Raw genomic sequence first — 25,328 nt, forward strand, 5'->3', positions numbered from 1 at the left:
CAAACACAAACAACGGCGCTATTCTCTGGCAAACAAAACTCCACTGCCCCTCTTCTGGATGGCAAATTGCAGGACGCACTTGGTACTATAAAAACAGCCCGACTTGGCACTGGTACCACCTTGGGTCTGGGAACCATCCTGCGTATCGATCTTTTTAATGAGACAGCCGGCCACTCCCAGCCATATGCCCCCAAACACAACCCACGGCCCTTTTCTCTGGCAAACAAAACTCAACTGCACCGCTTCTGGATGGCAGATTGCAGGAGCCACTTGGTACTATCAAACCAGCCCGACTTGGCACTGGTGCCACCTTGGGTCTGGGAACCATCCAGCCTATCGTGGATTTTAAGGAGCCAGCCGGCTACTCCCAGCCACAGGCCCCCAACAAAAACCACGGCCCTTTTTTCTCGCAAACAAAACTTAGCTGCCTCACTTCTGGATGGCAGATTGCAGGAGCCACTTGGTGTAATCAAACCAGCCCGACTTGGCACTGGTGCCACCTTGGGTCTGGGAACCATCCTGCGTATCGTGGATTCTAAGGAGCCAGCCGGCCACTCCCAGCCACAGGCCCCCAAACAAAATCAACGGCGCTGTTCCCTGGAAAACAAAACACGTCTGCCAACATTTTGATGGAGTTTGCAGGAGCCACTTGGTACTATCAAACCAGCCCGACTTGGCACTGGTGCCACCTTGGGTCTGGGAAACATCCTGCGTATCGTGGATTCTTAGGAGCCAGCCGGCCACTCCTAGCCACAGGCCCCCAGACAAAAACCTAGGCCTATTTCTCTGGCAAACAAAAGTAAGCTGCCCCGCTTCTGCATGGCAGATTGCAGGAGACACTTGGTACTATCAAACCAGCCCAACTTGGCACTGGTGCCACCTTGGATCTGGGAACCATGCTGTGTATCGTGGATATTCAGGGGCCAGCCGGCCACTCTCAGCCATATGTCCCCAAACAGAAACCTCGGCCCGTTTCTCTGGCAAACAAAAGTCAACTGCCCCTCTTCTGGATGGCAAATTGCAGGATGAACTTGATACTAAAACCGCAGGCCGACTTGGTAGTGGTGACACCTTGGACCTGGGAACCATCATGCGTATCGAGCATTTTAAGGAGCCAGCCGGCCACTCCCAGCAATATGCCCCCAAAAACAATCCACGGAATTTTTCTCTGGCAAACAAAAATCAGCTGCCCCGCTTCTGGATGGCAGATTGCAGGAGCCACTTTGCACCATCAAACCAGCCCGACTTGGCACTGGTGCCACCTTGCATCTGGGAACCATGCTGCCTAGCGTGGATTTTCAGGAGCCAGCCGGCCACTCTCAGCAATAGGCCCCCATACAAAACCCACGGCCCGTTTCCCTGGCAAACAAAATTAAGCTGCCCCGCTTCTGGATGGCAGATTGCAGGACGCACTAGGTAGTATCAAACCAGCCCAACTTGGCACTGGTGCCACCTTGGGTCTGGGAACCATGCTGCGAATCGTGGGTTCAAAGGAGCCAGCCGGCCACTCCCAGCCACAGGCCCCCAAACACAAACCACAGCCTTTTTCTCTGGCAAACAAAATTCAGCTGCCCCGCTTCTGGATGGCAGATTGCAGGAGCCACTTGGGACTATCACACCAGCACAACATGGCACTGTTGCCACCTTGGATCTGGGAACCATCCTTCCTATCGTGGATTTTCAGGGGCCAGCCGGTCACTCTCAGCCATAGGCCCCAAACACAAACCACGGCCCTTTTCTCTGGAAAAAAAAACTCAACTGCCCCTCTTCTGGATGGCAGATTGCAGGAGCCACTGGGTACTATGAAACAAGCCCTACTTGGCACTGGTGCCACCTTGGGTCTGGGAACCATGCTGCGTATCATGGATTTTCAGGAGCCAGCCGGCCACTGCCAGCCACAGGCCCCGAAACACAAACAACAGCCTTTTTCTCTGGCAAACAAAAGCAAGCTGCCCCGCTTCTGGATGGCAGATTGCAGGAACCACTTGGTACTAACAAACCAGCCTGACTTGGCACTGGTGCCACCTTGGGTCTGGGAACCATCCTGCGTATCGTGGATACTAAGGAGCCAGCTGGCCACTCCCAGCCACAGGCCCCAAAACACACACAACGGTGCTTTTCCCTGGAAAACAAAACTCGCCTTCCAAACATTTGATGGCAGATTGCAGGAGCAACTTGGTTTTATCAAATCAGCCCAACTTGGCACTGGTGCCACCATGGGTCTGGTCACCATCCTGCCTATCGTAGCTTATCAGGTGCCAGCCAGCCACCCCCAGCCAGAGGCCCCTAGACAAATATTTCGGCCCGTTTCCCTGGCAAACAAAAGTAAGCTACCCCGCTTCTGGATGGCAGATTGCAGGAGCCACTTTGCACCATCAAACCAGCCCAACTTGGCACTGGTGCCACCTCTGGTCTGGGAACCATCCTGCGTATCGTGGGTTCTAAGGAGCCAGCTGGCCACTCCCAGCCACAGGCCCCCAAACACAAACAACGGCGCTTTTCCCTGGAAAACAAAACTCGCCTGCCAACTTTTTGATGGCAGATTGCCGGAGCCACTTGGTACTATCAAACCAGCCCAACTTTGCACTGGTGCCACCATGGGTCTGGTCACCATCCTGCCTATCGTAGCTTTTCAGGAGCCAGCCGGTCACTCCCAGCCATAGGCCCCCAGACACAAACCTCGGCCCGTTTCCCTGGCAAACAAAAGTAAGCTGCCCCGCTTCTGCATGGCAGATTGCAGGAGCTATTTAGTACTATCAAACCAGCCCGACTTGGCACTGGTCCCACCTCTGGTCTGGGAACCATCCCGCCTATCGTGGATTTTTAGGGGCCAGCCGGCCACTATCAGCCATATGCCCCCAAAAACAAACCACGGACCTTTTCTCTGGCAAACAAAACTCAACTGCCCCTCTTCTGGATGGCAAATTTTAGGACGCACTTTGTACTACGAAAACCGCCCGACGTGGCACTGGTGCCACCTTGTGTCAGGGAACCATCCTGTATATCGAGCTTTTTAAGGAGCCAGCCGGCCACGCCCAGCCATATACCACCAAAAACAAACCACGGACCATTTCTCATGGAAACAAAAATCCGCTGCCCCGCGTCTGGATGGCAGATTGCAGGAGCCACTTTGCACCATCAAACCAGCCTGACTTGGCACTGGTGCCACCTTGGGTCTGGGAACAATCCTGCATATCGTGGATTCTAAGGAGCCAGCCGGCCACTCCCAGCCACAGGCCCCCAAACACAAACAACGGCGCTTTACCCTGGAAAACAAAACTCGCCTGCCAGCTTTTTGATGGCAGATTGCAGGAGCCACTTGGTACTATCAAATCATCCCAACTTGGCACTGGTGCCACTATGGGTCTGGGAACCATCCTGCCTATTGTAGCATTTCAGGAGCCAGCCGGTCACTCCCAGCCATAGGCCCCCAGACACAAACCTCGGACCGTTTCCCTGGCAAACAAAATTAAGCTGCCCCGCTTCTGGATGGCAGATTGCAGGAGCCACTTGGTAGTGTCAAACCAGCCCGACTTGGCACTGGTGCCACCTTGGGTCTGGGAACCATCCGGCGTATCGTGGATTCTAAGCAGCCACCCGGCCACTCTGAGCCACAGGCGCCCAAACACAAACAATGGCGGTTTTCCCTGGAAAACAAAAATCGCCTGCCAACATTTTGATGGCAGATTGCAGGAGCCACTTGGTGCTATCAAACCAGCCCAACTTGGCACTGGTGCCACCATGGGTCTGGTCACCATCCTGCCTATCGTAGCTTTTCAGGCGCCAGCCGGTCACTCCCAGCCATAGACCCCCAGACACAAACCTCGGCCCGTTTCCCTGGAAAACAAAAGTAAGCTGCCCCGATTCTGGATGGCAGATTGCAGGAGCCACTTGGTACTATCAAATCAGCCCAACTTGGCACTGGTGCCACCATGGGTCTGGTAAACATCCTGCCTATCGTAGCATTTCAGGAGCCAGACGGTCACTCCCTGCCATAGGCCCCCAGCCACAAACCTCGGCCCGTTTCCCTGGCAAACAAAAGTAAATTGCCCCGCTTTTGGATGGCAGATTGCAGGATGCATTTGGTACTATCAAACCTGCCCGACTTGGCCCTGGTGCCACCTTGGCTCTGGGAACCATGCTGCGTAACGTAGATTCTACGAGGACAGGCGGCCACTCCCAGCCACAGGCCTCTAAACAAAAACAACGGCGCTTTTCCCTGGAAAACAAAACTCGCCTGCCAACTTTTTGATGGCAGATTGCAGGAGCCACTTGGTACTATCAAACCAGCCCAACTTGGTACTGGTTCCACTTTGGGTCTGGTCACCATCCTGCCTATCGTAGCTTTTCAGGAGCCAGCCGCTCACTCCCAGCCATAGGCCCCCAGACAAATATCTCGGCCCGTTTCCCTGGCAAACAAAAGTAAGCTGCCCCGCTTCTGGATGGCAGATTGCAGGAGCCACATGGTACTATCAAACCAGGCCAACATGGCACTGGTGCCACCTTGGCTCTGGGAACCATCCTGCCTATCGTGGATTTTCAGGGGCCAGCCGGCCACTCTCAGCCATATGCCCCCAAACACATACCACGGCCCTTTGCTCTGGCAAACAAAACTCAACTGCCCCTATTCTGGATGGCAAATTGCAGGACGCACTTGGTACTACGAAAACAGCCCGACTTGGCAGTGATGCCACCTTGGGTCAGGGAACAATCCTGCGTATCGATCTTTTTAAGGAGCCAGCCGGCCACGTCCAGCCATATAACCCCAAAAAAAAACCACGGAACTTTTCTCCAGCAAACAAAAATCCGCTGCCCCGCGTCTGAATGGCAGATTTCAGGAGCTATTTAGTATTATCAAACCAGCCCGACTTGGCACTGGTGCCACCATGAGTCTGGTAACCATCCTGCCTATCGTAGCTTTTCAGTAGCCAGCCGGTCACTCCCAGCCATAGGCCCCCAGAAAAATACCTCGGCCCGTTTCCCTGGGAAACAAAAGTAAGCTGTCACGCTTCTGGATGGCAGATTGCAGGAGCCACTTGGTACTATCAAACCAGCAAAACTTGGCACTGGAGCCACCTTGGCTCTGGGAACCATCCTGCGTATCCTGGGTTCAAAGGAGGCAGCCGGCCACTCCCAGCCACAGGCCTCTAAACAAGAACAACGGCGCTTTTCCCTGGAAAACAAAACTCGCCTGACAACTTTTTGATGGCAGATTGCAGGAGCCACTTGGTACTATCAAACCAGCCCAACTTGGCACTGGTGCCACCATGGGTCTGGTCACCATCCTGCCTATCGTAGCTTTTCAGGAGCCAGCCGGTCACTCCCAGCCATAGGCCCCCAGACAAATATCTCGGCCCGTTTCCCTGGCAAACAAAAGTAAGCAGCCCCGCTTCTGGATGGCAGATTGCAGGAGCCACATGGTACTATCAAACCAGGCCAACATGGCACTGGTGCCACCTTGGTTCTGGGAACCATCCTGCCTATCGTGGATTTTCAGGGGCCAGCCGGCCACTCTCAACCATATGCCCCCAAACATATACCACGGCCCTTTTCTCTGGCAAACAAAACTCAACTGCCCCTCTTCTGGATGGCAAATTGCAGGACGCACTTGGTACTACGAAAACAGCCCGACTTGGCACTGATGCCACCTTGGGTCAGGGAACAATCCTGCGTATCGAGCTTTTTAAGGAGCCAGCCGGCCACGTCCAGCCATATACCCCCAAAAAAAAACCACGGAACTTTTCTCCAGCAAACAAAAATCCGCTGCCCCCCGTCTGGATGGCAGATTGCAGGAGCTATTTAGTATTATCAAACCAGCCCGACTTGGCACTGGTGCCACCATGAGTCTGGTAACCATCCTGCCTATCGTAGCTTTTCAGTAGCCAGCCAGTCACTCCCAGCCATAGGCCCCCAGACAAATACCTCGGCCCGTTTCCCTGGGAAACAAAAGTAAGCTGTCCCGCTTCTGGATGGCAGATTGCAGGAGCCACTTGGTACTATCAAACCAGCCCAACTTGGCACTGACGCCACCTTGGCTCTGGGAACCATCCTGCGTATCCTGGGTTCAAAGGAGGCAGCCGGCCACTCCCAGCCACAGGCCTCCAAACACAAACAACGGCGCTTTTCCCTGGAAAACAAAACTGGCCTGCCAACTTTTTGATGGCAGATTGCAGGAGCCACTTGGTACTATCAAACCAGCCCAACTTGACACTGGTGCCACCATGGGTCTGGTCACCATCCTGCCTATCGTAGCTTTTCAGGCGCCAGCCGGTCACTCCCAGCCATAGGCCCCCAGTCACAAACCTCGGCCCGTTTCCCTGGCAAACAAAAGTAAGCTACCCCGCTTCTGGATGGCAGATTGCAGGAGCCACTTTGTACCATCAAACCAGCCCGACTTGGCACTGGTCCCACCTCTGGTCTGGGAACCATCCTGCGTATCGTGGATTCTAAGGAGCCAGCTGGCCACTCCCAGCCACAGGCCCCCAAACACAAACAACGGCGCTTTTCCCTGGAAAACAAAACTCACCTGCCAACTTTTTGATGGCAGATTGCAGGAGCCACTTGGTACTATCAAACCAGCCCAACTTGGCACTGGTGCCACCATGGGTCTGGTCACCATCCTGCCTATCGTAGCTTTTCAGGAGCCAGCCGGTCACTCCCAGCCATAGGCCCCCAGACACAAAGCTCTGCCCGTTTCCCTGGCAAACAAAAGTAAGCTGCCCCGCTTCTGGGTGGCAGATTGCAGGAGTCACTTTGCACCATCAAACCAGCCCGACTTGGCACTGGTGCCACCTCTGGTCTGGGACCCATCCTGCGTATCGTGGATTCTAAGGAGACAGCTGGCCACTCCCAGCCACAGGCCCCCAAACAAAAAAAACGGCGCTTTTCCCTGGAAAACAAAACTCGCTTGCAAACTTTTTGATGGCAGATTGCAGGAGCCACTTGGTACTATCAAACCACCCCAACCTGGCAACAAGTGGTTCCTGCAATCTGACATCCAGAAGCGGGGCAGCTTACTTTTGTTTGCCAGGGAAACGGACCGTTGTTTGTGTTTGGAGGCGTATGGCTGGGAGTGGCCGACTGGCTCCTTAAAATCCACGATACGCAGCATGGTTCCCAGACCAGAGGTGGCACCAGTGCCAAGTCGGGCTGGTTTGATAGTACCAAGTGGCTCCTGCAATCTGCCATCCAGAAGCGGGGCAGCTTACTTTTGTTTGCCAGGGAAACGGGCCGAGGTTTGTGACAGGGGACCTATGGCTGGGAGTGACCGGCTGGCTCCTGAAAAGTTACGATAGGGAGGATGGTTACCAGACCCATGGTGGCACCAGTGCCAAGTTGGGCTGGTTTGATAGTACCAAGTGGCTCCTGTAATCTGCCATCAAATAGTTGGTAGGCGAGTTTTGTTTTCCAGGGAAAAGCGCCGTTGTTTGTGTTTGAGGGCCTGTGGTAGGGAGTGGCCGGCTGGCTAATTAGAATCCACGATAAGCAGGATGGTTCCCAGACCAGAGGTGGGACCAGTGCCGAGACGGGCTAGTTTGATGGTGCAAAGTGGCTCCTGCAATCTGCCATCCAGAAGCGGGGTAGCTTACTTTTGTTTGCCAGGGAAACGGGCCGAGATTTTTGTCTGGGGGCGTATGGCTGGGAGTGACCGGCTGGCTCCTGAAAAGCTACGATAGGCAGGATGGTGACCAGACCCATGGTGGCACCAGTGCCAAGTTGGGCTGATTTGATAAAACCAAGTGGCTCCTGCAATCTGCCATCAAAAAGTTGGCAGGAGAGTTTTGTTTTCCAGGGAAAAGCGCCGTTGTTTGTGTTTGGGGGCCTGTGGCTGGGAGTGGCCGGCTGGCTCCTTAGAATCCACGATACGCAGGATGGTTCCCAGACCCAAGGTGGCACCAGTGCCAAGTTGTCTGGTTTGATAGTACCAAGTCGTTACTGCAATCTGCCATCCAGAAGCGGGGCAGCTTACTTTTGTTTGCCAGGGAAACGGGCCGAGCTTTGTGTCTGGGGGCCTATGGCTGCGAGTGACCGGCTGGCTCCTGAAAAACTACGATAGGCAGGATGGTGACCAGACCCATGGTGGCACCAGTGCCAAGTTGGGCTGGATTGATAGTACCAAGTGGCTCCTGCAATCTGCCATCAAAAATTTGGCAGGCGAGTTTTGATTTCCAGGGAAAAGCGCCGTTGTTTGTGTTTGGGGGCCTGTGGCTGGGAGTGGCCGGCTTGCTAATTGGAATCCACGATACGCAGGATGGTTCCCAGACCTGACGTGGCACCAGTGCCAAGTCGGGCTAGTTTGATGCTGCAAAGTGGCTCCTGCAATCTGCCATGCAGAAGCGGGGTAGCTTACTTTTGTTTGCCAGGGAAAATGGCCGAGGTTTTTGTCTGGGTCCTATGGCTGGGAGTGACCGGCTGGCTCCTGAAAAGCTACGATAGGCAGGATGGTGACCAGACCCATGGTGGCACCAGTGCCAAGTTGGGCTGATTTGATAGTAGCAAGTGGCTCCTGCAATCTGCCATCAAAATGTTGGCAGGCGAGTTTTGTTTTCCAGGGAAAAGCGCCGTTGTTTGTGTTTGGGGGCCTGTAGCTGGGAGTGACCGGCTGGCTCCTTTGAATCCACGATACGCAGGATGGTTCCCAGACCAGAGGTGGCACCAGTGCCAAGTCGGGCTGGTTTGATAGTACCAAGTGGCTCCTGCAATCTGCCATCCAGAATCGGGGTAGCTTACATTTGTATGCCAGGGAAAGGGGCCGAGGTTTTTGTCTGGGGGCCTATAGCTGGGAGTGACCGGCTGGCTCCTGAAAAGCTACGATAGGCAGGATGGTGACCAGACCCATGGTGGCACCACTGCCAAGTTGGGCTGATTTGATAGTACCAAGTGGCTCCTGCAATCTGCCATCAAAATGTTGGCAGGCGAGTTTTGTTTTCCAGGGAAAAGCGCCGTTGATTTTGTTTTGGGGCCTGTGGGTGGGAGTGACCGGCTGGCTCCTTAGAATCCACGATACGCAGGATGGTTCCCAGACCCAAGGTGGCACCAGTGCCAAGTTGGGCTGGTTTGATAGTACCAAGTGGCTCCTGCAATCTGCCATCAAAAAGTTGGCAGGCGAGTTTCGTTTTCCAGGGAAAAGCGCCGTTGTTTGTGTTTGGGGGCCTGTGGGTGGGAGTGGCCGGCTGGCTCCTTAGAATCCACGATACGCAGCATGGTTCCCAGACCAGAGGTGGCACCAGTGCCAAGTCGGGCTGGTTTGATAGTACCAAGTGCGTCCTGCAATCTGCCATCCAGAAGCGGGGCAGCTTACTTTTGTTTGCCAGGGAAACGGGCCGTTGTTTGTGTTGGGGGGCCTGTGGCTGGGAGTTGCCGACTGGCTCCTTAGAATCCACGATACGCGGGATGGTTCCCAGACCAGAGGTGGCACCAGTGCCTAGTCGGGCTGGTTTGATAGTACCAAGTGGCTCCTGCAATCTGCCATCCAGAAGCGGGGCAGCTTACTTTTGTTTTCCAGGGAAAAGCGCCGTTGTTTGTGTTTGGGGGCCTGTGGGTGGGAGTGGCCGTCTGGCTCCTGAAAAGTTACGATAGGCAGGATGGTGACCAGACCCATGGTGGCACCAGTGCCAAGTCGGGCTGGTTTGATAGTACCAAGTGGCTCCTGCAATCTGCCATCAAAAAGTTGGCAGGCGAGTTTTGTTTTCCAGGGAATAGCGCCGTTGTTTGTGTTTGGGGGCCTGTGGCTGGGAGTGGCCGGCTGGCTCCTTAGAATCCACGATACGCAGCATGGTATCCAGACCCAAGGTGGCACCAGTGCCAAGTTGGGCTGGTTTGATAATACCAAGTGGTTCCTGCAAACTCCATCAAAAAGTTGGCAGGCGTGTTTTGTTTTCCAGGGAACAGCGCCGTTGATTTTGTTTGGGGGCCTGTGGCTGGGAGTGGCCGGCTGGCTCCTTAGAATCCACGATACGCAGGATGGTTCCCAGACCCAAGGTGGCACCAGTGCCAAGTCGGGCTGGTTTGATTACACCAAGTGGCTCCTGCAATCTGCCATCCAGAAGTGAGGCAGCTAAGTTTTGTTTGCGAGAAAAAAGGGCCGTGGTTTTTGTTGGGGGCCTGTGGCTGGGAGTACCTGGCTGGCTCCTTAAAATCCACGATAGGCAGGATGGTTCCCAGACCCAAGGTGGCACCAGTGCCAAGTCGGGCTGGTTTGATAGTACCAAGTGGCTCCTGCAAGCTGCCATCCAGAAGCGGGGAAGCTGAGTTTTGTTTGCCAGAGAAAAAGGCTGTGGTTTTTGTTTGGGGGCCTGTGGCTGGCAGTGGCCGGCTGGCTCCTGAAAATCCACGATACGCAGCATGGTTCCCAGACCCAAGGTGGCACCAGTACAAAGTGGGGCTCGTTTGACAGTGTCAAGTGCCTCCTGCAATCTCCCATCCAGAAGCGGGGCAGCTGAGTTTTTTTTGCCAGGGAAACGGACCTTTGTTTTTGATTGGGGTCTGTGGCCGAGAGTGGTCGGCTGTCTCCTGACAATCCACAATACGCAGGATGGTTCCCAGACCAAAGGTGGCACCAGTGCCAAGTCGGGCTGTTTTGATAGTACCAAGTGCCTCCTGCAATCTGCCATCCAGAAGCGGGGCAGCTGAGTTTTGTTTGCCAGAGAAAAGGGCCGTGGGTTGTGTTTGGGGGCATATGGCTGGGAGTGGCCACCTGGCTCCTTAAAATGCACGATACGCCGCATGGTAACCAGACGCAAGGTGGCACCAGTGCCAAGTCGGGCTGTTTTTGTAGTACCCAGTGGCTCCTGCAATTTGCCATCCAGAAGCGGGGCAGCTAAATTTTGTTTGCTAGAGAAAAGGGCTGTGGTTTGTGTTTGGGGGCCTATGGCCGAGAGTGGTAGGCTGGCCCCTGAAAATCAACGATAGGCAGGATGGTTCCCAGATCCAAGGTGGCACCAGTGCCAAGTAAGGCTGGTTGTATGGTTCAAAGTGACTCCTGCAATCTGCCATCCAGAAGCGGGACAGCTGAGTGTTTTTTGCCAGAGAAAAGGTCCGTGGTTTCTTTTTGGGGCATACGGCTGGGAATTGCCGGCTGGCTCCTTAAAATGCTCGATACGCAGGATGGTTCCCAGAGCCAAGGTGGCACCACTGCCAAGTCGGGCTCTTTTTGTAGTACCAAGTGCGTCCTGCAATTTGCCATCCAGAAGAGGGGCAGTTGAGTTTTGTTTGCCAGAGAAAAGGGCCGAGGTTTGTGTTTGGGAGCATATGGCTGGGAATGACCGGCTGGCCCCTGAAAATCCACGATACGCCGGATGGTTCCCAGATCCAAGGTGGTACCATTACCAAGTCGGGCTGGTTTGATAGTCCCAAGTGGCTCCTGCAATCTGCCATCCAGAAGCGGGGCAGCTGAGTTTTGTTTGCCAGGGAAATGGGCCGTTGTTTGTGTTTGGGGGCCTGTGGCTGGGAGTGTTCGGCTGGTTCCTGAATATGTACGATACGCAGGATGGTTCCCAGATCCAAGGTGGCACCTGTGCCAAGTCGGGCTGATTTGATAGTACTAAGTAGCTCCTGCAATCTGCCATCCAGAAGCGGGGCAGCTTACTTTTGTTTGCCAGGGAAACGGGCCGAGGTTTCTGTTTGGGGGCCTATGGCTGGGAGTGACCGGCTGGCTCCTGAAAAGCTACAATAGGCAGGATGGTTCCCAGAGCCAAGGTGGCACCAGTGCCAAGTTGGGCTGGTTTGATAGTACCAAGTGGCTCCTGCAATCTGCCATCCAGAAGCAGGGCAGCTGAGTTTTGTTTGCCAGAGAAAAGGGCTTGGTTTGTGTTTGGGGGCATATGGCTGGGTGTGGCCAGCTGGCTCCTTAAAATGCACGATATGCAACATGGCTCCCAGACCCATAGTGGCACCAGTGCCAAGTCGGGCTGGTTTGATAGTACCAAGTGGCTCCTGCAATCTTCCATGATCACGTGGAGAAATACTTTCTGGTTTCAGCCATATGCTCTTTCTTCTCTCCCTCAACTTCTCTATCACCTCTCATCTGGTTCACATGCGCTGTCTTCAAGGTCCGCAGGCTACTTTTCACAGAATCTTCTGGCCTGATGAAGTAAGAATGATGAATAGAACAGAGCTGGGATCTATTTTCCAGTTTGGATAAAATGCATTCTGCACACAAATCCAAGGAGAACGTGCTGCCCCAATGCCCAGAAAATCTTTCACTCCTGCTAGTGTTCTACGTCAACCGCAACTTAGTCTGAAAGAAAAGCTTTTTCTCTGAGAGCATCTGAGAGGTTTGCATGAAGCCCTGATATCTGACATATGCAATTTTGAATAGGAGAGGAAAAAGAAAATGGCAAGGAGTTTTTAATTTTAGTGGTTTCAATTTTAATTTCCGTGCACTTTTTCAAAACTTGTCAGCTCGCCCATCAACATCTTTTAGTCATCTGTAAGTCAGTATTCATATAAAATGTGCTTCAAATCCAAAGAATTTCAAATTTGCACTCCAAGCTTCTATGCCTAGATTTATGATTTCCTACACATATTAGATGAAAGGAAGGCCTTTTTTACTGTGGGAGTGCTGGAACACTGGAACAGGTTGCCCAGAGAAGTTGTGGGTGTCCCATCCCTGAAAGTATTCAAGGTCACCTTGGACGGGGCTTGGAGCAGCAACAAAGGAGAAGCTTGATGGTAGAGAAACAAAGTTGGACTATAGAAGAAACTCGGATTGAAGTATAGGATCAAGTTTTCTCTCAGCTCTTGGGGTAAATTCAAAGTTGTACAAAATGACATTTATCTGTGCTATTCACTACTGTAACAGAAAGTTTCATGAAAACTGTACAGAAGATAGTAAATTTTAAAAGAGATAAGAATTACAGCATAAAATCCATGGGATAGGTTACAACATGAGACACTCTCTAAGAGAAAATCTCTTTGTTTCAGCACTTCATCGGGGTAAGATTTCATGAAGTGCCAAAGAAGGCGGCAAAATATCATTCGGGACATTATTTACTGGAATTCAGCCTGGCCATTAGTAGGAACTGCCTTTGAACATATCATGTAGATATACCACACACGCTTTCCCTTCACTGAAAAATTACTGTTTACAACAAATAAGCAATTGACGATCAAAATTGATTGAAAGCATCTTAAACATGTCAAGTATTTCATTGTAGATGATCTGTGATCCAAATGCTTCTTCCACCTTCGAGAGGGACAGAAGAATTCTTCCATATCATGATGGTTTAAAATTGTATCAACCAATGTTTTCTGCTGAAAAGATATCATCTATTTTTTTCTATTTTTGGAAGAAAATATTCCTAGACATACAACAGGTGAGAACTAAGTAATTTTAAAGAAACAAATGAAATGAAAATATTCTGTAAATAGAATGAAATGAAAAGCTGTGTTTTAAATAGGAGCTAAATATTAAACAGAATTTTTGTACCAGGCATTTGAATTACTGCACCAGCTCTTTTGCCCATCAAGAGAGGCATTTAGCATTTCAGTCTTTTCCAAGGTGTTCATGATCTGCTATGCTGATCTCTGTGTGTGCCTAGGTGTGTGTGGAGGGGGGGGCATATGAAGGGGAGTGTGTATGTTTGCTTTACAATTGTTGTGGCAGATTCATGCCTCAGCTCCACATTTTGTTTTAAAAAGGTCACACCGAGTGGATATGAAGTTTACTATCAACAAGAGATCGATTCCCAAATCATCCATTTGACTCTCCCTTATAAATCATGTGCTTTGTTGCATATTTTATCAAATATACTTTCAAGCCAGATGGAGGAAGGAGGATGTGGGAATCCCTCCACCATCTTGCAACTTTTATGTAAGTAGGTTTTCAAGAAAATCATCATTTCTCTTTTAAATATGTCTGGAACAGGCATGATGGTAGTGTCAACCTGTTGGAGTTTTTGTTGCTGGAAGAAGTTGTACAAAAGGATTGGTTTTTACATTGACCAGTTACTGAATCAAGCGCAGGAATACATTGGAAATTTAGCTGGGGGTTCCTTTTCCCAGCAGACTACTTCTAGAACGAGCTTGTACACTGAAGCTGACTCTTTTGCTCTCTTTTTGTTTCTTTCCTATTTTCTTGGCTTCTTTGCCACTATCTAGACAATTTTGGAACTTTGTTCCCAACTAAAATGGTTTCAATAGTCTGATTGTGATCATACATTTTTACAAGGAATTTTTAAAATCTTTCCTCGAGTCCAGAAAGTCAAGGACTTAGATCTTTTTCTTCCCTTATCAATATTGCCATGAAATTGATAAATAAAGACCAACTCTTTATTTTTGTTTTTAACCCACGTAGATAATTCCCATCCATTAATCCATTTTGTGGACCAATAGCTGCCATTCTGATGGAAGCTGTCACTTCTTAACAATAGGCATTCTGTGACTATGTTGACTGCACTTTGGGTGAAGATCCTAACTGGTCTTAGATATACATAGGGAGAAATTTGCTCAGCCAGTGTCAGTCTTAAGCATGCGTATCAGAAGATCTTTCTAGAGCTGGGAATTTTCCCATGAAAGGGATTCAGTTAGGGAAGAGACACTTGTGCCAGAGTTTTACATTCTTCTTGAACACTGCTTAAGGAACTTAGATGCCATGTCCATTTGGATCTCTGTCTGCACAGAACTTTGTCATGCCAGCGCTTTGAAATGCATCTTGAAGAGAATTCACTAGCACAGAATGAAAGAGAGTGGAAGGGGTTGGTGGGGCTAACCAGGCCCAACCCCCCTGCCTAAACCAGGATACCTAGAGCCTCTTGCCCAGGATTCTATCTGGGTGTACTTTTAATGTCTTCAAAGATCCAGGCTCCACAATCTTTCTGGGCAGTCTGTGCCGTGGTTCAGTCACCCTGACAGTAAAGAAACATTTACTGATGTTCAAAGGCAATCTCCTGTATTTCAGTGTGTGCCCACTGCCTCTTGTCTTTTCCCTCAGCATCACTGAAAAGACACTGATTCCCTCCCCTTTGCACTATTGCTTCCATATGTATGTGTGATGCCATGTAGAGGTATGTCAAAAACCTCCCTGAAGCCCAGGCAGATAATATTCCCTTCATCTACCAGTCAAGTTGATTCATCAGAGGAGTTTAAAGTGATGTTCAGCATGAAATTCCCCTGAAAAATCATGCTAACTACATTATTTGGTCATCTGTCATGTGCCTGGCAAGGATTTCCAGGAAGAGCTGCTTCATCAACTTCCTGGGGATAAAAAAGAGGCTGGCTGGTTTGTACTATGGCGAGTCCTCTTAATTGCCTTTTTTGAAGATGGGTGTCATTTGCTAACATCCACTCTTTAGCCTCTCTTGTCGTCTACATCTTAGCAAAACGCTTTTCCACTATGTCTGGCTAGGAAAAACTGTGCCAGCACAGAAAACATCTCCCATCGTGTTCTAGAAGTTGCACGGATGTCTGCCAAGTGTTTGGCAGGAAGAAAAGAAAAGTTGTCCAAAACAGTTTCCAATCGAATGTTCATGTGATTGGAAAAGTCAGGAGAGTGCAAAGGTACTGTTTTCTATCAGTTGGCAAGGTGCGCACACAATCCCAGTGTTGTACAGCTTGCTTCTTCACCTTCCCGAAGCTGCCGCTCTCGCCGGCTGCCGGAGCCCAAGAAGCGGCTTCTTCGCGCAAAGACGATTGTGCCGCTCACAGTGCTCTCCTTAACGCGGCTTCTGCCGAAAGACGCCCGGCAGCGGCTCTTACCTCCGGAGAGCATCCTACCTTCGTCTTTAGCTCCTCTTCTCATCTACACCTCGGCAAAAAGCTTTTCCACTATGTCTGGCTAGGAAAAACTGTGCCAGCACAGAAAATATCTCCCATCGTGTTCTAGAAGTTGCACGGATGTCTGCCAAGTGTTTGGCAGGAAGAAAAGAAAAGTTGTCCAAAACAGCTTCCAATCGAATGTTCCTGTGATTGGAAAAGTCAGGAGAGTGCAAAGGTACTGTTTTCTATCAGTTGGCAAGGTGCGCACACAATCCCAGTGTTGTACAGCTTGCTTCTTCACCTTCCCGAAGCTGCCGCTCTCGCCGGCTGCCGGAGCCCAAGAAGCGGCTTCTTCGCGCAAAGACGATTGTGCCGCTTACAGGGCTCTCCTTAGCGCGGCTTCTGCCGAAAGACGCCCGGCAGCGGCTCTTACCTCCGGAGAGCATCCTACCTTCGTCTTTAGATCCTCTTCTCATCTACACCTCGGCAAAAAGCTTTTCCACTATGTCTGGCTAGGAAAAACTGTGCCAGCACAGAAAACATCTCCCATCGTGTTCTAGAAGTTGCACGGATGTCTGCCAAGTGTTTGGCAGGAAGAAAAGAAAAGTTGTCCAAAACAGCTTCCAATCGAATGTTCCTGTGATTGGAAAAGTCAGGAGAGTGCAAAGGTACTGTTTTCTATCAGTTGGCAAGGTGCGCACACAATCCCAGTGTTGTACAGCTTGCTTCTTCACCTTCCCGAAGCTGCCGCTCTCGCCGGCTGCCGGAGCCCAAGAAGCGGCTTCTTCGCGCAAAGACGATTGTGCCGCTCACCGGGCTCTCCTTAGCGCGGCTTCTGCCGAAAGACGCCCGGCAGCGGCTCTTACCTCCGGAGAGCATCCTACCTTCGTCTTTCGCGTCTTATGTAGTCTACATCTTAGCAAAACGCTTTTCCACTATGTCTGGCTAGGAAAAACCGTGCCAGCACAGAAAACATCTCCCATCGTGTTCTAGAAGTTGCACGGATGTCTGCCAAGTGTTTGGCAGGAAGAAAAGAAAAGTTGTCCAAAACAGCTTCCAATCGAATGTTCATGTGATTGGAAAAGTCAGGAGTGCAAAGGTACTGTTTTCTATCAGTTGGCAAGGTGCGCACACAATCCCAGTGTTGTACAGCTTGCTTCTTCACCTTCCCGAAGCTGCCACTCTCAGGAGGTAAGAGCCGCTGCCGGGCGTCTTTCGGCAGAAGCCGCGCTAAGGAGAGCACTGTGAGCGGCACAATCGTCTTTGCGCGAAGAAGCCGCTTCTTGGGCTCCGGCAGCCGGCGAGAGCGGCAGCTTCGGGAAGGTGAAGAAGCAAGCTGTACAACACTGGGATTGTGTGCGCACCTTGCCAACTGATAGAAAACAGTACCTTTGCACTCTCCTGACTTTTCCAATCACAGGAACATTCGATTGGAAGCTGTTTTGGACAACTTTTCTTTTCTTCCTGCCAAACACTTGGCAGACATCCGTGCAACTTCTAGAACACGATGGGAGATGTTTTCTGTGCTGGCACAGTTTTTCCTAGCCAGACATAGTGGAAAAGCGTTTTGCTAAGATGTAGACTACAAAAGACGCGAAAGACGAAGGTAGGATGCTCTCCGGAGGTAAGAGCCGCTGCCGGGCGTCTTTCGGCAGAAGCCGCGCTAAGGAGAGCCCTGTGAGTGGCACAATCGTCTTTGCGCGAAGAAGCCGCTTCTTGGGCTCCGGCAGCCGGCGAGAGCGGCAGCTTCGGGAAGGTGAAGAAGCAAGCTGTACAACACTGGGATTGTGTGCGCACCTTGCCAACTGATAGAAAACAGTACCTTTGCACTCTCCTGACTTTTCCAATCACAGGAACATTCGATTGGAAGCTGTTTTGGACAACTTTTCTTTTCTTCCTGCCAAACACTTGGCAGACATCCGTGCAACTTCTAGAACACGATGGGAGATGTTTTCTGTGCTGGCACAGTTTTTCCTAGCCAGACATAGTGGAAAAGCTTTTTGCCGAGGTGTAGATGAGAAGAGGAGATAAAGACGAAGGTAGGATGCTCTCCGGAGGTAAGAGCCGCTGCCGGGCGTCTTTCGGCAGAAGCCGCGCTAAGGAGAGCCCTGTGAGCGGCACAATCGTCTTTGCGCGAAGAAGCCGCTTCTTGGGCTCCGGCAGCCGGCGAGAGCGGCAGCTTCGGGAAGGTGAAGAAGCAAGCTGTACAACACTGGGATTGTGTGCGCACCTTGCCAACTGATAGAAAACAGTACCTTTGCACTCTCCTGACTTTTCCAATCACAGGAACATTCGATTGGAAGCTGTTTTGGACAACTTTTCTTTTCTTCCTGCCAAACACTTGGCAGACATCCGTGCAACTTCTAGAACACGATGGGAGATGTTTTCTGTGCTGGCACAGTTTTTCCTAGCCAGACATAGTGGAAAAGCGTTTTGCTAAGATGTAGACTACAAAAGACGCGAAAGACGAAGGTAGGATGCTCTCCGGAGGTAAGAGCCGCTGCCGGGCGTCTTTCGGCAGAAGCCGCGCTAAGGAGAGCCCTGTGAGCGGCACAATCGTCTTTGCGCGAAGAAGCCGCTTCTTGGGCTCCGGCAGCCGGCGAGAGCGGCAGCTTCGGGAAGGTGAAGAAGCAAGCTGTACAACACTGGGATTGTGTGCGCACCTTGCCAACTGATAGAAAACAGTACCTTTGCACTCTCCTGACTTTTCCAATCACAGGAACATTCGATTGGAAGCTGTTTTGGACAACTTTTCTTTTCTTCCTGCCAAACACTTGGCAGACATCCGTGCAACTTCTAGAACATGATGGGAGATGTTTTCTGTGCTGGCACAGTTTTTCCTAGCCAGACATAGTGGAAAAGCGTTTTGCTAAGATGTAGACTACAAAAGACGCGAAAGACGAAGGTAGGATGCTCTCCGGAGGTAAGAGCCGCTGCCGGGCGTCTTTCGGCAGAAGCCGCGCTAAGGAGAGCCCTGTGAGTGGCACAATCGTCTTTGCGCGAAGAAGCCGCTTCTTGGGCTCCGGCAGCCGGCGAGAGCGGCAGCTTCGGGAAGGTGAAGAAGCAAGCTGTACAACACTGGGATTGTGTGCGCACCTTGCCAACTGATAGAAAACAGTACCTTTGCACTCTCCTGACTTTTCCAATCACAGGAACATTCGATTGGAAGCTGTTTTGGACAACTTTTCTTTTCTTCCTGCCAAACACTTGGCAGACATCCGTGCAACTTCTAGAACACGATGGGAGATGTTTTCTGTGCTGGCACAGTTTTTCCTAGCCAGACATAGTGGAAAAGCTTTTTGCCGAGGTGTAGATGAGAAGAGGAGCTAAAGACGAAGGTAGGATGCTCTCCGGAGGTAAGAGCCGCTGCCGGGCGTCTTTCGGCAGAAGCCGCGCTAAGGAGAGCCCTGTGAGCGGCACAATCGTCTTTGCGCGAAGAAGCCGCTTCTTGGGCTCCGGCAGCCGGCGAGAGCGGCAGCTTCGGGAAGGTGAAGAAGCAAGCTGTACAACACTGGGATTGTGTGCGCACCTTGCCAACTGATAGAAAACAGTACCTTTGCACTCTCCTGACTTTTCCAATCACAGGAACATTCGATTGGAAGCTGTTTTGGACAACTTTTCTTTTCTTCCTGCCAAACACTTGGCAGACATCCGTGCAACTTCTAGAACACGATGGGAGATGTTTTCTGTGCTGGCACAGTTTTTCCTAGCCAGACATAGTGGAAAAGCGTTTTGCTAAGATGTAGACTACAAAAGACGCGAAAGACGAAGGTAGGATGCTCTCCGGAGGTAAGAGCCGCTGCCGGGCGTCTTTCGGCAGAAGCCGCGCTAAGGAGAGCCCTGTGAGCGGCACAATCGTCTTTGCGCGAAGAAGCCGCTTCTTGGGCTCCGGCAGCCGGCGAGAGCGGCAGCTTCGGGAAGGTGAAGAAGCAAGCTGTACAACACTGGGATTGTGTGCGCACCTTGCCAACTGATAGAAAACAGTACCTTTGCACTCTCCTGACTTTTCCAATCACAGGAACATTCGATTGGAAGCTGTTTTGGACAACTTTTCTTTTCTTCCTGCCAAACACTTGGCAGACATCCGTGCAACTTCTAGAACACGATGGGAGATGTTTTCTGTGCTGGCACAGTTTTTCCTAGCCAGACATAGTGGAAAAGCTTTTTGTCGAGGTGTAGATGAGAAGAGGAGCTAAAGACGAAGGTAGGATGCTCTCCGGAGGTAAGAGCCGCTGCCGGGCGTCTTTCGGCAGAAGCCGCGCTAAGGAGAGCCCTGTGAGCGGCACAATCGTCTTTGCGCGAAGAAGCCGCTTCTTGGGCTCCGGCAGCCGGCGAGAGCGGCAGCTTCGGGAAGGTGAAGAAGCAAGCTGTACAACACTGGGATTGTGTGCGCACCTTGCCAACTGATAGAAAACAGTACCTTTGCACTCTCCTGACTTTTCCAATCACAGGAACATTCGATTGGAAGCTGTTTTGGACAACTTTTCTTTTCTTCCTGCCAAACACTTGGCAGACATCCGTGCAACTTCTAGAACACGATGGGAGATGTTTTCTGTGCTGGCACAGTTTTTCCTAGCCAGACATAGTGGAAAAGCTTTTTGCCGAGGTGTAGATGAGAAGAGGAGCTAAAGACGAAGGTAGGATGCTCTCCGGAGGTAAGAGCCGCTGCCGGGCGTCTTTCGGCAGAAGCCGCGCTAAGGAGAGCACTGTGAGCGGCACAATCGTCTTTGCGCGAAGAAGCCGCTTCTTGGGCTCCGGCAGCCGGCGAGAGCGGCAGCTTCGGGAAGGTGAAGAAGCAAGCTGTACAACACTGGGATTGTGTGCGCACCTTGCCAACTGATAGAAAACAGTACCTTTGCACTCTCCTGACTTTTCCAATCACATGAACATTCGATTGGAAGCTGTTTTGGACAACTTTTCTTTTCTTCCTGCCAAACACTTGGCAGACATCCGTGCAACTTCTAGAACACGATGGGAGATGTTTTCTGTGCTGGCACAGTTTTTCCTAGCCAGACATAGTGGAAAAGCTTTTTGCCGAGGTGTAGATGAGAAGAGGAGCTAAAGACGAAGGTAGGATGCTCTCCGGAGGTAAGAGCCGCTGCCGGGCGTCTTTCGGCAGAAGCCGCGCTAAGGAGAGCCCTGTGAGTGGCACAATCGTCTTTGCGCGAAGAAGCCGCTTCTTGGGCTCCGGCAGCCGGCGAGAGCGGCAGCTTCGGGAAGGTGAAGAAGCAAGCTGTACAACACTGGGATTGTGTGCGCACCTTGCCAACTGATAGAAAACAGTACCTTTGCACTCTCCTGACTTTTCCAATCACAGGAACATTCGATTGGAAGCTGTTTTGGACAACTTTTCTTTTCTTCCTGCCAAACACTTGGCAGACATCCGTGCAACTTCTAGAACACGATGGGAGATGTTTTCTGTGCTGGCACAGTTTTTCCTAGCCAGACATAGTGGAAAAGCGTTTTGCTAAGATGTAGACGACAAGAGAGGCTAAAGAGTGGATGTTAGCAAATGACACCCATCTTCAAAAAAGGCAATTAAGAGGACTCGCCATAGTACAAACCAGCCAGCCTCTTTTTTATCCCCAGGAAGTTGATGAAGCAGCTCTTCCTGGAAATCCTTGCCAGGCACATGACAGATGACCAAATAATGTAGTTAGCATGATTTTTCAGGGGAATTTCATGCTGAACATCACTTTAAACTCCTCTGATGAATCAACTTGACTGGTAGATGAAGGGAATATTATCTGCCTGGGCTTCAGGGAGGTTTTTGACATACCTCTACATGGCATCACACATACATATGGAAGCAATAGTGCAAAGGGGAGGGAATCAGTGTCTTTTCAGTGATGCTGAGGGAAAAGACAAGAGGCAGTGGGCACACACTGAAATACAGGAGATTGCCTTTGAACATCAGTAAATGTTTCTTTACTGTCAGGGTGACTGAACCACGGCACAGACTGCCCAGAAAGATTGTGGAGCCTGGATCTTTGAAGACATTAAAAGTACACCCAGATAGAATCCTGGGCAAGAGGCTCTAGGTATCCTGGTTTAGGCAGGGGGGTTGGGCCTGGTTAGCCCCACCAACCCCTTCCACTCTCTTTCATTCTGTGCTAGTGAATTCTCTTCAAGATGCATTTCAAAGCGCTGGCATGACAAAGTTCTGTGCAGACAGAGATCCAAATGGACATGGCATCTAAGTTCCTTAAGCAGTGTTCAAGAAGAATGTAAAACTCTGGCACAAGTGTCTCTTCCCTAACTGAATCCCTTTCATGGGAAAATTCCCAGCTCTAGAAAGATCTTCTGATACGCATGCTTAAGACTGACACTGGCTGAGCAAATTTCTCCCTATGTATATCTAAGACCAGTTAGGATCTTCACCCAAAGTGCAGTCAACATAGTCACAGAATGCCTATTGTTAAGAAGTGACAGCTTCCATCAGAATGGCAGCTATTGGTCCACAAAATGGATTAATGGATGGGAATTATCTACGTGGGTTAAAAACAAAAATAAAGAGTTGGTCTTTATTTATCAATTTCATGGCAATATTGATAAGGGAAGAAAAAGATCTAAGTCCTTGACTTTCTGGACTCGAGGAAAGATTTTAAAAATTCCTTGTAAAAATGTATGATCACAATCAGACTATTGAAACCATTTTAGTTGGGAACAAAGTTCCAAAATTGTCTAGATAGTGGCAAAGAAGCCAAGAAAATAGGAAAGAAACAAAAAGAGAGCAAAAGAGTCAGCTTCAGTGTACAAGCTCGTTCTAGAAGTAGTCTGCTGGGAAAAGGAACCCCCAGCTAAATTTCCAATGTATTCCTGCGCTTGATTCAGTAACTGGTCAATGTAAAAACCAATCCTTTTGTACAACTTCTTCCAGCAACAAAAACTCCAACAGGTTGACACTACCATCATGCCTGTTCCAGACATATTTAAAAGAGAAATGATGATTTTCTTGAAAACCTACTTACATAAAAGTTGCAAGATGGTGGAGGGATTCCCACATCCTCCTTCCTCCATCTGGCTTGAAAGTATATTTGATAAAATATGCAACAAAGCACATGATTTATAAGGGAGAGTCAAATGGATGATTTGGGAATCGATCTCTTGTTGATAGTAAACTTCATATCCACTCGGTGTGACCTTTTTAAAACAAAATGTGGAGCTGAGGCATGAATCTGCCACAACAATTGTAAAGCAAACATACACACTCCCCTTCATATGCCCCCCCCTCCACACACACCTAGGCACACACAGAGATCAGCATAGCAGATCATGAACACCTTGGAAAAGACTGAAATGCTAAATGCCTCTCTTGATGGGCAAAAGAGCTGGTGCAGTAATTCAAATGCCTGGTACAAAAATTCTGTTTAATATTTAGCTCCTATTTAAAACACAGCTTTTCATTTCATTCTATTTACAGAATATTTTCATTTCATTTGTTTCTTTAAAATTACTTAGTTCTCACCTGTTGTATGTCTAGGAATATTTTCTTCCAAAAATAGAAAAAAATAGATGATATCTTTTCAGCAGAAAACATTGGTTGATACAATTTTAAACCATCATGATATGGAAGAATTCTTCTGTCCCTCTCGAAGGTGGAAGAAGCATTTGGATCACAGATCATCTACAATGAAATACTTGACATGTTTAAGATGCTTTCAATCAATTTTGATCGTCAATTGCTTATTTGTTGTAAAAAGTAATTTTTCAGTGAAGGGAAAGCGTGTGTGGTATATCTACATGATATGTTCAAAGGCAGTTCCTACTAATGGCCAGGCTGAATTCCAGTAAATAATGTCCCGAATGATATTTTGCCGCCTTCTTTGGCACTTCATGAAATCTTACCCCGATGAAGTGCTGAAACACAGAGATTTTCTCTTAGAGAGTGTCTCATGTTGTAACCTATCCCATGGATTTTATGCTGTAATTCTTATCTCTTTTAAAATTTACTATCTTCTGTACAGTTTTCATGAAACTTTCTGTTACAGTAGTGAATAGCACAGATAAATGTCATTTTGTACAACTTTGAATTTACCCCAAGAGCTGAGAGAAAACTTGATCCTATACTTCAATCCGAGTTTCTTCTATAGTCCAACTTTGTTTCTCTACCATCAAGCTTCTCCTTTGTTGCTGCTCCAAGCCCCGTCCAAGGTGACCTTGAATACTTTCAGGGATGGGACACCCACAACTTCTCTGGGCAACCTGTTCCAGTGTTCCAGCACTCCCACAGTAAAAAAGGCCTTCCTTTCATCTAATATGTGTAGGAAATCATAAATCTAGGCATAGAAGCTTGGAGTGCAAATTTGAAATTCTTTGGATTTGAAGCACATTTTATATGAATACTGACTTACAGATGACTAAAAGATGTTGATGGGCATTTGAGCTGACAAGTTTTGAAAAAGTGCACGGAAATTAAAATTGAAACCACTAAAATTAAAAACTCCTTGCCATTTTCTTTTTCCTCTCCTATTCAAAATTGCATATGTCAGATATCAGTGCTTCATGCAATCCTCTCAGATGCTCTCAGAGAAAAAGCTTTTCTTTCAGACTAAGTTGCGGTTGACGTAGAACACTAGCAGGAGTGAAAGATTTTCTGGGCATCGGGGCAGCCCGTTCTCCTTGGATTTGTGTGCAGAATGCATTTTATCCAAACTGGAAAATAGATCCCAGCTCTGTTCTATTCATCATTCTTACTTCATCAGGCCAGAAGATTCTGTGAAAAGTAGCCTGTGGACCTTGAAGACAGCGCATGTGAACCAGATGAGAGGTGATAGAGAAGTTGAGGGAGAGAAGAAAGAGCATATGGCTGAAACCAGAAAGTATTTCTCCACGTGATCATGGAAGATTGCAGGAGCCACTTGGTACTATCAAACCAGCCCGACTTGGCACTGGTGCCACTATGGGTCTGGGAGCCATGTTGCATATCGTGCATTTTAAGGAGCCAGCTGGCCACACCCAGCCATATGCCCCCAAACACAAACCACAGCCCTTTTCTCTGGCAAACAAAACTCAGCTGCCCTGCTTCTGGATGGCAGATTGCAGGAGCCACTTGGTACTATCAAACCAGCCCAACTTGGCACTGGTGCCACCTTGGCTCTGGGAACCATCCTGCCTATTGTAGCTTTTCAGGAGCCAGCCGGTCACTCCCAGCCATAGGCCCCCAAACAGAAACCTCGGCCCGTTTCCCTGGCAAACAAAAGTAAGCTGCCCCGCTTCTGGATGGCAGATTGCAGGAGCTACTTAGTACTATCAAATCAGCCCGACTTGGCACAGGTGCCACCTTGGATCTGGGAACCATCCTGTGTATCGTGGATTTTCAGGGGCCAGCCGGCCACTCTCAGCCATATGCCCCCAAACACAAACCACGGACCTTTACTCTGGCAAACAAAAATCAGCTGCCCCACTTCTGGATGGCAGATTGCAGGAGCCACTTGGGACTATCACACCAGCACAACATGGCACTGCTGCCACCTTGGATCTGGGAACAATCCTGCGTATCGTACATATTCAGGAACCAGCCGAACACTCCCAGCCACAGGCCCCCAAACAAAAACAACGGCCCATTTCCCTGGCAAACAAAACTCAGCTGCCCCGCTTCTGGATGGCAGATTGCAGGAGCCACTTGGTAC

Source organism: Melospiza melodia, chromosome 5 (genome assembly GCF_035770615.1).
Source record: "Melospiza melodia melodia isolate bMelMel2 chromosome 5, bMelMel2.pri, whole genome shotgun sequence".
NCBI classification, from domain to species: Eukaryota; Metazoa; Chordata; class Aves; order Passeriformes; family Passerellidae; genus Melospiza; species Melospiza melodia.